General features: G+C 34.6%; 1 pseudogene; it reads left to right on the top strand.

Annotated features, from left to right (window-relative positions):
• Window positions 1-1,417: 1,417 nt before the first annotated feature.
• LOC143585660 (serine/threonine-protein phosphatase 7-like) lies at window positions 1,418-8,527 on the top strand (annotated as a pseudogene).
• The last annotated feature ends 1,118 nt before the right edge of the window (window positions 8,528-9,645 follow it).

Below are 9,645 nucleotides of genomic sequence, written 5' to 3'. Positions count from 1 at the left end.
AATAAAAGAGACACTGTCATTAGAAATTAAAACCAATAATCTAACAAACTAAAACTAAATTTAACAAATAGCTTAACAATTAAGTAGTTAACACTTAACAATTATGAACAATTAACATTTAACAATGAATTATTACTTTCAAAGTGGGAGATTTCGAGACTCCGAGTAAGAGTAGGCAGTGGCAGGAGGACAGGGATCAAAGACGGGCTGAGTGGCTGATAGAGTGATAGACTGATAGGGACGGTGTTGCGGTTGGTCAGGGGTTGTGCGGGGCAGGCGGGCAGCGGGAGTGGCTGAGGGAGGCTGCTGGCGCCGGCGGACGGTGGTGGACGGTGGTCAGTGGCTGAACTCTGAAGTGTAAACTGGTCTGCTGACACTGCTGTTGCCTGTTTGCGAAGAGAGGCGCTGCTTTGCTTATGTTTGTTATAAAAAACCCTAACATCAGTTAGGGTAACTTAGTAAGAAAAAAAAAACTATAAAAACGGGAATAGAACCTGCGACCTCCGGGTTACAAAACCCACAAACTACCAGCCGGGCAAGCACTTTATATGTTTTTAAAATGGTTCCTGTATAATTTATAGGGTGGTTCCTTTATTATTTTCTATATATAAATACACTATAATTTCGAAACTCGAAACTCGAGTGGTTCCGCGGAACCACCCGTTACTACCGTAGATCCGCCCCTGATCCTGAGTTATATCATTTAATTGGCGAACATATCACCTTCATGCTTCTTTCCAAATGATTGCTGCTTATTTCGTTGGTTAACATATCATACGCTCGCAAATGATTGATCTAGCTAGCTGATTGTATTTTTTTTTTTGTCTTAGTGTTTGATTTGCATATCTTTGTGCTATTTGGCTATTTGTCAATGTGAATGTGTATGCGAGATTATCTATTTGAACCGGTTGGTTACCTGTGAATAAAACGGGTTCTTTTTTTTCACTTTAAAACATTTTATGTTTGCTTAAGGTATGTGCAGTTTGGTTAGATTCTTGCAAAGAATGAAATTTTGATAGTTGGTTGGTTAACGTATCATATGAGCACAAATGATTGATCTAGCTAGCTGATTGTATGTTTTTTTTTATCTTAGTGTTTGATTTGCATGTTTTTGTGCTATTTGGCTATTTGTCAGTGTGAATGTGTATGCGAGATTATCTATTTGAACCGGTTGGTTACTGTGATTAAAATTGATTTTTTTTTTCACTTTGAAGCATTTAATGTTTGCTTAAGGTATGTGTAGTTTGGTCAGATTCTTGCAAAGTATGAAATTTTGATAGGTCATTGAACTATCAGTTCAAGCTTTGGGGTCTTTTGGTTTGTTCAATATCATTTCTAAACATAGTTTCTAAATGCAGATATTCTATATACAAGGGTTGTGGGCTCCCAAACACACTTACTCAGCGTGATTAAAAACATGGCATCTGATCAAAAGAAAGTTACCGCTGACATGGGGTTTGAAAGTGTTCTACAATTTGATATCGATGACGTACCTTCGACACTTGCATTCCATGTTGTTATGCAACTAGACACGGATGCAATGGTGATTCGAACACGCGGTAAGAGATCCCGATAAACCGGGAAGCTGTTCGTAGGATGTACGGCTTCCCTATGGGGAGTACCATCATTGAGCATCAAACAAGTTCAAAATACGATGATGATACGACTAAAGATTGGACGAATCATTTTGATGTTAAAATAATGCTCCCTAAAACGTTGGTGAAGAAAATCCAGGACAACAAATCCACTGATTTTATGTTCAAAGTGGATTTCTTGGTCTTAATGGTGTCCACTTTAGTTCGTGCTATGGCAAATGGCAGCATCTATAGAAGATTCATGCAATCAATAGAGCCTACAAGTGTTATTAAAGAGTTTGACTGGTGTGAATTCGTGGTGGAAGCAGTCAAAGGATGCAAGAAAGATTGGAGACCCAATGATCGCCGTCATCCTTTTCTTGGCCTGCTTACTTTCTTAGTGGTATGTGAAGTTATAGTTATATTTTTATTTAAGTTTTATATTGTGTATTTGTGTATATTCTAATTTTTTTCTTGTACTTTGATAAAGCTCTTCTACTGTGATCACGTGAGGGTTGCACCTAAGAGTGGGAGGGCTCGACCCGTGATTATCGGATGGAAGTCAAAAGAACGAGTTATCTAGTGGCTTTGCAACTGGTGAATTGTTGTTGCATGAAGCAAAAGTGGACGGTGGTGGTGAAGACAGCCACAACGAGCAGACAGAGACAGAGCAGGAAGTTGTTGAGGTATGAATTAATTTGTTTCAATGTGTTCCCCATAAATTTTTTTTTGTTCATTCATTTAGATCTAGACACATTTAATTTTGTAAACATTTATCAGAGGGTACTAAATGGGGCACTAAAAGCATTGGATCATATGGGGAAGCAAATATATGATGCTGTTAGTCGTTTTGGGGACAATGAAAAGCTCCAAGGCATCAAGAACGTATGGGATTCGGCGTCTAGTTTGTTAGCCTCCATATCAGAAGAAATCAAAAACCCTTCCCCTGATCATTCTGAAAACCCAATTACATGGTCCTCTGATGGCATTCTAACCCTAGATTGGGTCACAAACCTCATGCAAAAATTCGATTGGTCCTCCAGGAATCTCCTGCCATCATACTTTCCAAATGTGCTGCCGGTGAAGGTGCTCAATGCTCTCATACTAACTGGGGAGGAGATTTTAAATAAAGAGCCGAACCGGGTTGAAATTGAACCTGCTGATAAGGATGTGGTGGTGGTGGTTGGAGATGTGCACGGACAACTACATGATTTGTTGTTTTTGCTGAACGAAGCAGGGCCTCCATCTCAAGATAGGTTCTTTGTGTTTAATGGTGATTATGTTGATAGAGGAGCTTAGGGTCTTGAAGCGTTTATAATACTATTGGCTTGAAAAGTAAGTAATTTATTTACTTTTGTAGATTTTTTATTCTGTCTTGTTTACTTTTGTTAACTTTGGATATTGTCTGTTGTAAGTAACATGATCACATCAAGTCTTGAAATTTTTGGTTTGGAACAGAAACAATACCTCAACTGAGATATAGATGGTAACTTGGATACATAATATAACTTATCTAACAATATCGCATACACCTTAAGTTGATTCAATATGTATTAGGATATAGCCCGTGTAATACACGGGTGGTTAAAAAAATGCAACAAAAAATTAAATTTAATAATAAACATAATAACATACTTTATGGATTCATAAGATATAAATAATGATGAATAAAATTTTATAATTTATAAATTTATAAAAACCTCATTTAATACAATATTTAAAGTTATATTGTAACTTTGTTAGTAATTATATAAATGATAATAGTATTAACATTAAATAACTTATTATGTGTAAATTATAATTTTAAAAATTGTTGACGTAAAATCCTATATGAATAGCTTAATTAAATTGTCATGTAGATCTTTGTATTGTTTTAATATAAAGGATATTTATATATATATCCCCTTACTAAGGGCCTTTATTACATATTTATCCAAACCATTAAAACTAATTACATATTTCTCCTTTTTTCTTATTAAATTACCATTTTACCCTCCATTTATAATGTACATATTTGACTACTACTACCGTCAGATGCCATAGGGATTGATTACAACCGTTTGATGAAAAAGAAATCTCATCCAAGATCTTGTTCCATTCATCTTAAAATTCCTATAACGAATTCTTGAACAAATACATAATAGATCATATTACCCTATATTCTATCCCATACCCCCGTAACTCCATTGTACCACCTTCAAATCAAACACGTTGCCCAAGCCACCGCAATCGTGGTTTCGACCACCAACCACCGCCTTTTTCTAATAGAGGTCAAACCCACTTGAAACCAACCGCCGCTTTTAACCACCGTGTTTTATATGTTGACATTAGATGTTGTTTTTCTAACTACGTTTTTCCGATTTCTGTTTGGGTTATGCGACGGTAAAGGTAAAAAGTAGAGGTTTGAGATTGTGTATCTATAATATATACATTTGATTTATAGATTTGAAAATAGAGATGGTTTTCTGATTATGTGTCTGTACGTATTTGTATTACCAAGTTAATTCGAAATTAATCATAGACATACAAATATTTCAAGGAATAAATAACATATGCGAGAGCATACCCGACTTGTTTCTCCATCGTCTCTGTATTAGCACGCTGAAGAATCCAAGTATCTTCTAGAAAATTCACCAAGTATTCACAACATTGACTTCTTTCTTGCAAGAGCCAACGGATTTTACCAGTTCGTCTTCCTATAAATAAATATAATTTATCCGGTTATAGTTGTTAATAAAAATGATTAATATAAATTTTACAACTGAAATATATTAATTATCACATCAATTATAATTTCATTAAGGACAAAATAGTAATTCAATATGAAACTTTTAATGAAATGGGGAAATATGTAATCCATGTGTTTTAGGGAGGGGACATCTGTAATTAAAGGTTTAGCATTGCTTAAGATAATAGCATTGCTTAAAGGTTTAGCATGTAATAAGGGAAATTAGGAAGGGGATGTATGTAAATACCCTTTAAGATAATAGTTAGATTTGTTGTTTAGTAAATCAGTGATTAGCATGTCTTCTTTTAGAGGGCATGCTTTAAAGCATTTAAACATGGTATTGTGTATTATTTTTTAATACTGATATAGCATGTTTTCTAGGTCTTTGTGCCAGAACGAGTTTTCCTACTCCGAGGGAATCATGAAACAAAAGAATGTATGGAGATTTATGGATTTCAACAGGAAGTTTTTGCTAAATATGGTGACAAGAAGGTGGGAAAAGATGTTTATGATAAGTGTTTACAATGTTTTAAAGAGCTTCCTCTTGCTTCAACTATAGCAAGGTGTGTGTACAAAACACACAGGGGCCTTTTTCGCAGCATGCTACCAAAAAAAGGAAAGAAATCCAAACCCAGAGTCGGTTCCCTTGGCTCTTGGTTCTTTGGAAGAACTATCTAAAGCTGAACGGAGGATTGAACTTGACCCTTCACATGAAGACCCGAATTTGATTCTCGTGGATGCTTTATGGTCTGGCCCAACTGTGAAAAAAGGCCTTTCTTCAAACATAGCAAGGGGTGTTGGTCTTTTGTGGGGCCCGGATTACATCAAAAAATTCTTCAAGGAATCTAGTCTTAAGGTAATGCTTTTGGTTCTTTACCTTTTCAGTCGCCTCTATCATCCTTATTATTATTGTTGTTGTTGTTGTTGTTACAGTTAATTATTAGGTCTCATGAGGGTCCTGATGCAAGGGCAAAACGGCCCGATCTAGAACCAATGGATAAAGGGTACACTATTGATCATGAGACAAAATATGGGAATTTGATTACAATCTTCAGTGCTCCTCCTGATTATCCACAGTTTCAGGTGTCTTCTGCTGATCTTAATGTTTTTCTTAATTTAAAATTTATGTTTGATTGCTCAAGTAGATTGCAAGTCAATTCTTGAATAGTTCAAGAATGGTAAAGTGTGTATATATATAATGCAATCAACTTACAAAAATCAATTTAAGTATCTTCTAATCGATCACATACAAACAAATAACAAGAATCAAATGAGATAAAAAATCCATATTTCAACATCTTCATAGTTTAAGTTTAGTCTCTCAGCAAGCACTCTGCAAATTAATCAAACCAAAACATAAAACAAGATTTAGAATTTCCATACATGAAAATAAACAATACGATCTGCTAAAATATAAGTTTTTATGGTAATTTTTAATAACTGCTACCTGTTTAATACAGTCCTGCCGCAATCTTTCTTTTAGAGGGCATGTTTATAGAACGTGAAGAATTAAAAAAAAGTAAAGAAAAAGAAAGGGGTTTAGAGAACCTACCTCAAGTCTGAAGTATTTGACGATTGTATTTTCATTCAGAACAAAAACATACCTGAGCTCGAATCTACTTGTCCAAACGTTTAATCATTATATAGATGTTATTGTTTTGTAATCATAATTAACAAATGAGTTAATCATGACAAAAAAGTTTAGAATGGATAAAAGGTGTTCGTGGGTCAGCCAGAACTCATTTTGAACTGTCACCGACCTGCCCATCACCTCTAACATCCAGATTAACGCAACAAATGAGACATTCTTTGCGCATAGATATGAACATACATGCATTCCATTGATAACACCGGTACCCTGTATAAACATTAAAGAAAAATTAAATAATATTGGGCTTGTTTATTAAACAAATATAAGCTTGTTTTTGATTTAGTTGTTTTTACATAATTTAGAATGGATAAGTGATTCTCGAGTTTGTTTATTAAACAAGGTTATTGTTAGGCTCGAGTAGAGCCCAAACTGCTTTTACAAAAGCTCGGATCCTACTCATTTATCATTTAGTTCTTTTTATCATAATCTCTATATAATAATTATCATTCTGATTTGAACCAAAACAAATAACAATAGTAAACCTCATAACTTTGTAGCCTGATATGAACCAAAACACTTTGGTGACTCGACTTAAGTTTGTAATCTCACCCAGCCTCGATAGAGGAGGCTACTCTACACAAACAAATAATAATCATAAACCTCACAAGCAAAACTGAATACGCATACTGCAAAATAAAACATATTACTTCAATATAATAATTTCATAACTGAATTATGTTGACAAAACATTTGGTCCTTTACTTTTAATTAAATAAAATCGGAACTTTTAACATTTGGTCCAAAATGTTATAAGTCGTGTCAGAAATACATACCAACGCAGCAGATAGCCACATCAAAGCCGTATGTTTGATCAATCTTTGTCAAAACACCAAAAGTTCTCTCTCCTGTGTATTAAGATTTTAACTAATCAGATAAATACAATTTAAAAAATATATATTATTTTAGAAACAGATAAATAATAGCGAATCTATATGTGTATGGAGATGGTATTATAATATTACCTTTTGGACCCATTTCACATGAAATTTTTGATAGCATCTGATGTTGCAAGATCTTGGTTAACGAGAGAAACTGCTAAAATAATGAAATTGGGCTGCAAGGAAGGATGACCTGTAATTAAAATCCTCAATTTCTTCGACGTGTCATCAACCAAACCGAATTGACACAAAAAACTCATCGAGGCCTCTCCGGATCCAACCAAATCATCCAACTACAAAATAATAAAAAATCATATTAGAAAATGCTATCGATTCAGGAATGAAGTATGTTAGTTGGGATGAACCTGAGTTGTTAGCAAACCCGGTCACCTTGAGTGTAGTTGGCTCTACCGTCAATTGTTCACCTATTTTATCAAAATAGTTTGGTAACCAGTGGATTTATCCAAAAAAAAAAGTTAAAAGAATAAGGGAATGTCACTGAACGGAGATCTACTTAAGTTAGGTTATATTTGTAGGAAACCATTCACGTATAAAAATAAAACACGTTAATAAAATGATAACAATACAAAGAATCAAACATATCAAGGAAAGCAAGTAAATTACAATACGAATTACACCAGAAAAAATCAAAATTACAATACAATTGAAATAAAATAATGCAAGAAAGGTGTAGAAGAAAAATTGTGTCGTGATCTTTGTGACCGAGGATCGTGTTTTACACGGGGCCCTTAAAACAAATTCCGGGTCTCTTCCCGTTTTGTTTCCCAGGGTACAACGGCCTAAACAATATGTATTGCCGGGGAGGGCTCTAGCACCCGAATAGTACCTTAAAGAAAATGATGAAAAAGATCAAGAATGTTGAAATTCTTTAGGGAAAAAGTTGGAGAAAATACAAGAGAGAATGTGTTATTTGGTGTGTCTTCAACCAAGAAGCTCCCTTGGTATTTATACTAGTAGAAGATTGAAGCCATTCAACCATCATTAATGAAAAAATTGAAACACTTCAATCATCATTAACCAATCCATTTAAGTTTTGACCAAAACTTAATGACATGTTGAATGGTTTTAACTAAATCAAAGGTGTTTCAACTAATTTTATAATATAAAAAAATTCAAAATTAAAAATATTTTATCTGTACAAAAAATTTTCCAACAATATTTAATAATGTCCGGACTTTGTAACTATACTTTTTTGACTTGTCAGGAAACCGAAGAGCGGGTACAATAACAAAGGGGCGTATATCGAACTAAAATCCCCTGACTTTGATACCCCCATATTTCATAGCTTTGAAGCCGTCACTCCCAGACCCAAGGTATCACCTTTTGTTTCCTATTATTAAGGGGTGTTCACGGCTTGGTTTAACAGTTTTCAGGTTGAACCACTAGCAATAGTTTTGGCCATTATAAACCAAAACAAATTTGTTGAAATCTAAGACCGACTTATGAACACTCCTAATTACTTATAATTAAGAGATGGATTGATTAAAATATAAATATCAAACCTTGATCCAGGTGAAGGCCTAGTCGCCTACTGTTAGTTTGAAGGGTGATCGATTCCGATGAAGAATCCGAGCTATCGATGATGGAGTCTGCCTCAGAGGAGTTGTCAAATGATTTAAGTGAACCAAAAAAGAGGAAACTAAGGAGAAAAAAATATGAAGGAAGAAACTGCTGAGACTCATGTATATCTCAACATTAATAGTTTCATTTATGTCCATTTTTATACTGTTATCAATCGTGTGACATATATGCCAGTTTTTTCGTATAATCATAGTAACAAAATTATGTTTGCAGTGTATAATGTAGAATAGCTTCTAGAAGTTCCAGCGATGGCAACTACCACTAAAGTCAATGGTGCTGCTAAACCGAAGACCTCTGAAAAGATTCGCTGGCAGAAGATAAATATATATTGCTTCCGATATCAAGTATCATGCTCAGTACAGTCCACATTTTTCACCTGTCAAGTATGAGCATAACAGCAGAAAGTGGTTGTGACTGCATAATACAAGTAAATATTCAATCACTATACAAGACATCTCGCTGTGGCATGATTTATATTTTTTTGATCAATTTTTCGATCCTTTTCGCTTCTGCAGCAGTAGAATGAGACTTATCTGCATTATCACAAACATTACTACCCATCTATGGAGTTTCCACAAGGCCAAGCATTGACAATGCAACTAGTAAACTGCATATTCAAGTTGAATAAGCTCGGTCATGAACTTGAAGAAATCACTGAGCAGGTAACAGACGAAGGGTGGGACGATTGGGATGCCCATTGAATTGTAGTGATGCTTATTAATTGCAATTAACTATGCTGCCAGGAGAAGGATTTAAGCCTGAAAAGAATTGGAAAGTCGCCGTAGGTGATTTCAATAAATTTTAGCGGCCTCTCCTCAGTTGCGTTACAATTACCATTTTATCCCTCTAATATGTTTTATATGTAATATACATACATATATATATATATGTATGTCATAACTTTTTCAAATTATAAAAATTATGACTTTTTTTATACATACACTTTTGCATGTCAATAAATCATGTGTGTTATAGTGCATGTGTCATTAAAAGCCTTTTTTCTAGTAGTGTTACATTGGGTGCGTTTCCTGTAGGCTTGAAGTCTAGCATTCACGTACTACATAAACACCTTATTTGTTCTCTAACAACTCAAATTTAACCCTACATAGAATCCATTGTTATTGATACTAATGAACATGTAATATCATAAGAGCTTCTCAATGCAATCCATTTACATGCAACTTTGCATGAGGCCATCGGCCGCCCAGCCCC

The sequence above is a fragment of the Bidens hawaiensis genome, unplaced genomic scaffold, assembly GCF_021521415.1.
Source record: "Bidens hawaiensis isolate Kalapana, Puna unplaced genomic scaffold, B.hawaiensis_p1.1 tig00033954_1, whole genome shotgun sequence".
NCBI classification, from domain to species: domain Eukaryota; kingdom Viridiplantae; phylum Streptophyta; class Magnoliopsida; order Asterales; family Asteraceae; genus Bidens; species Bidens hawaiensis.
Note: the sequence above shows the minus strand (reverse complement) of the source record. Positions and strands in the feature narration are given on the sequence as shown.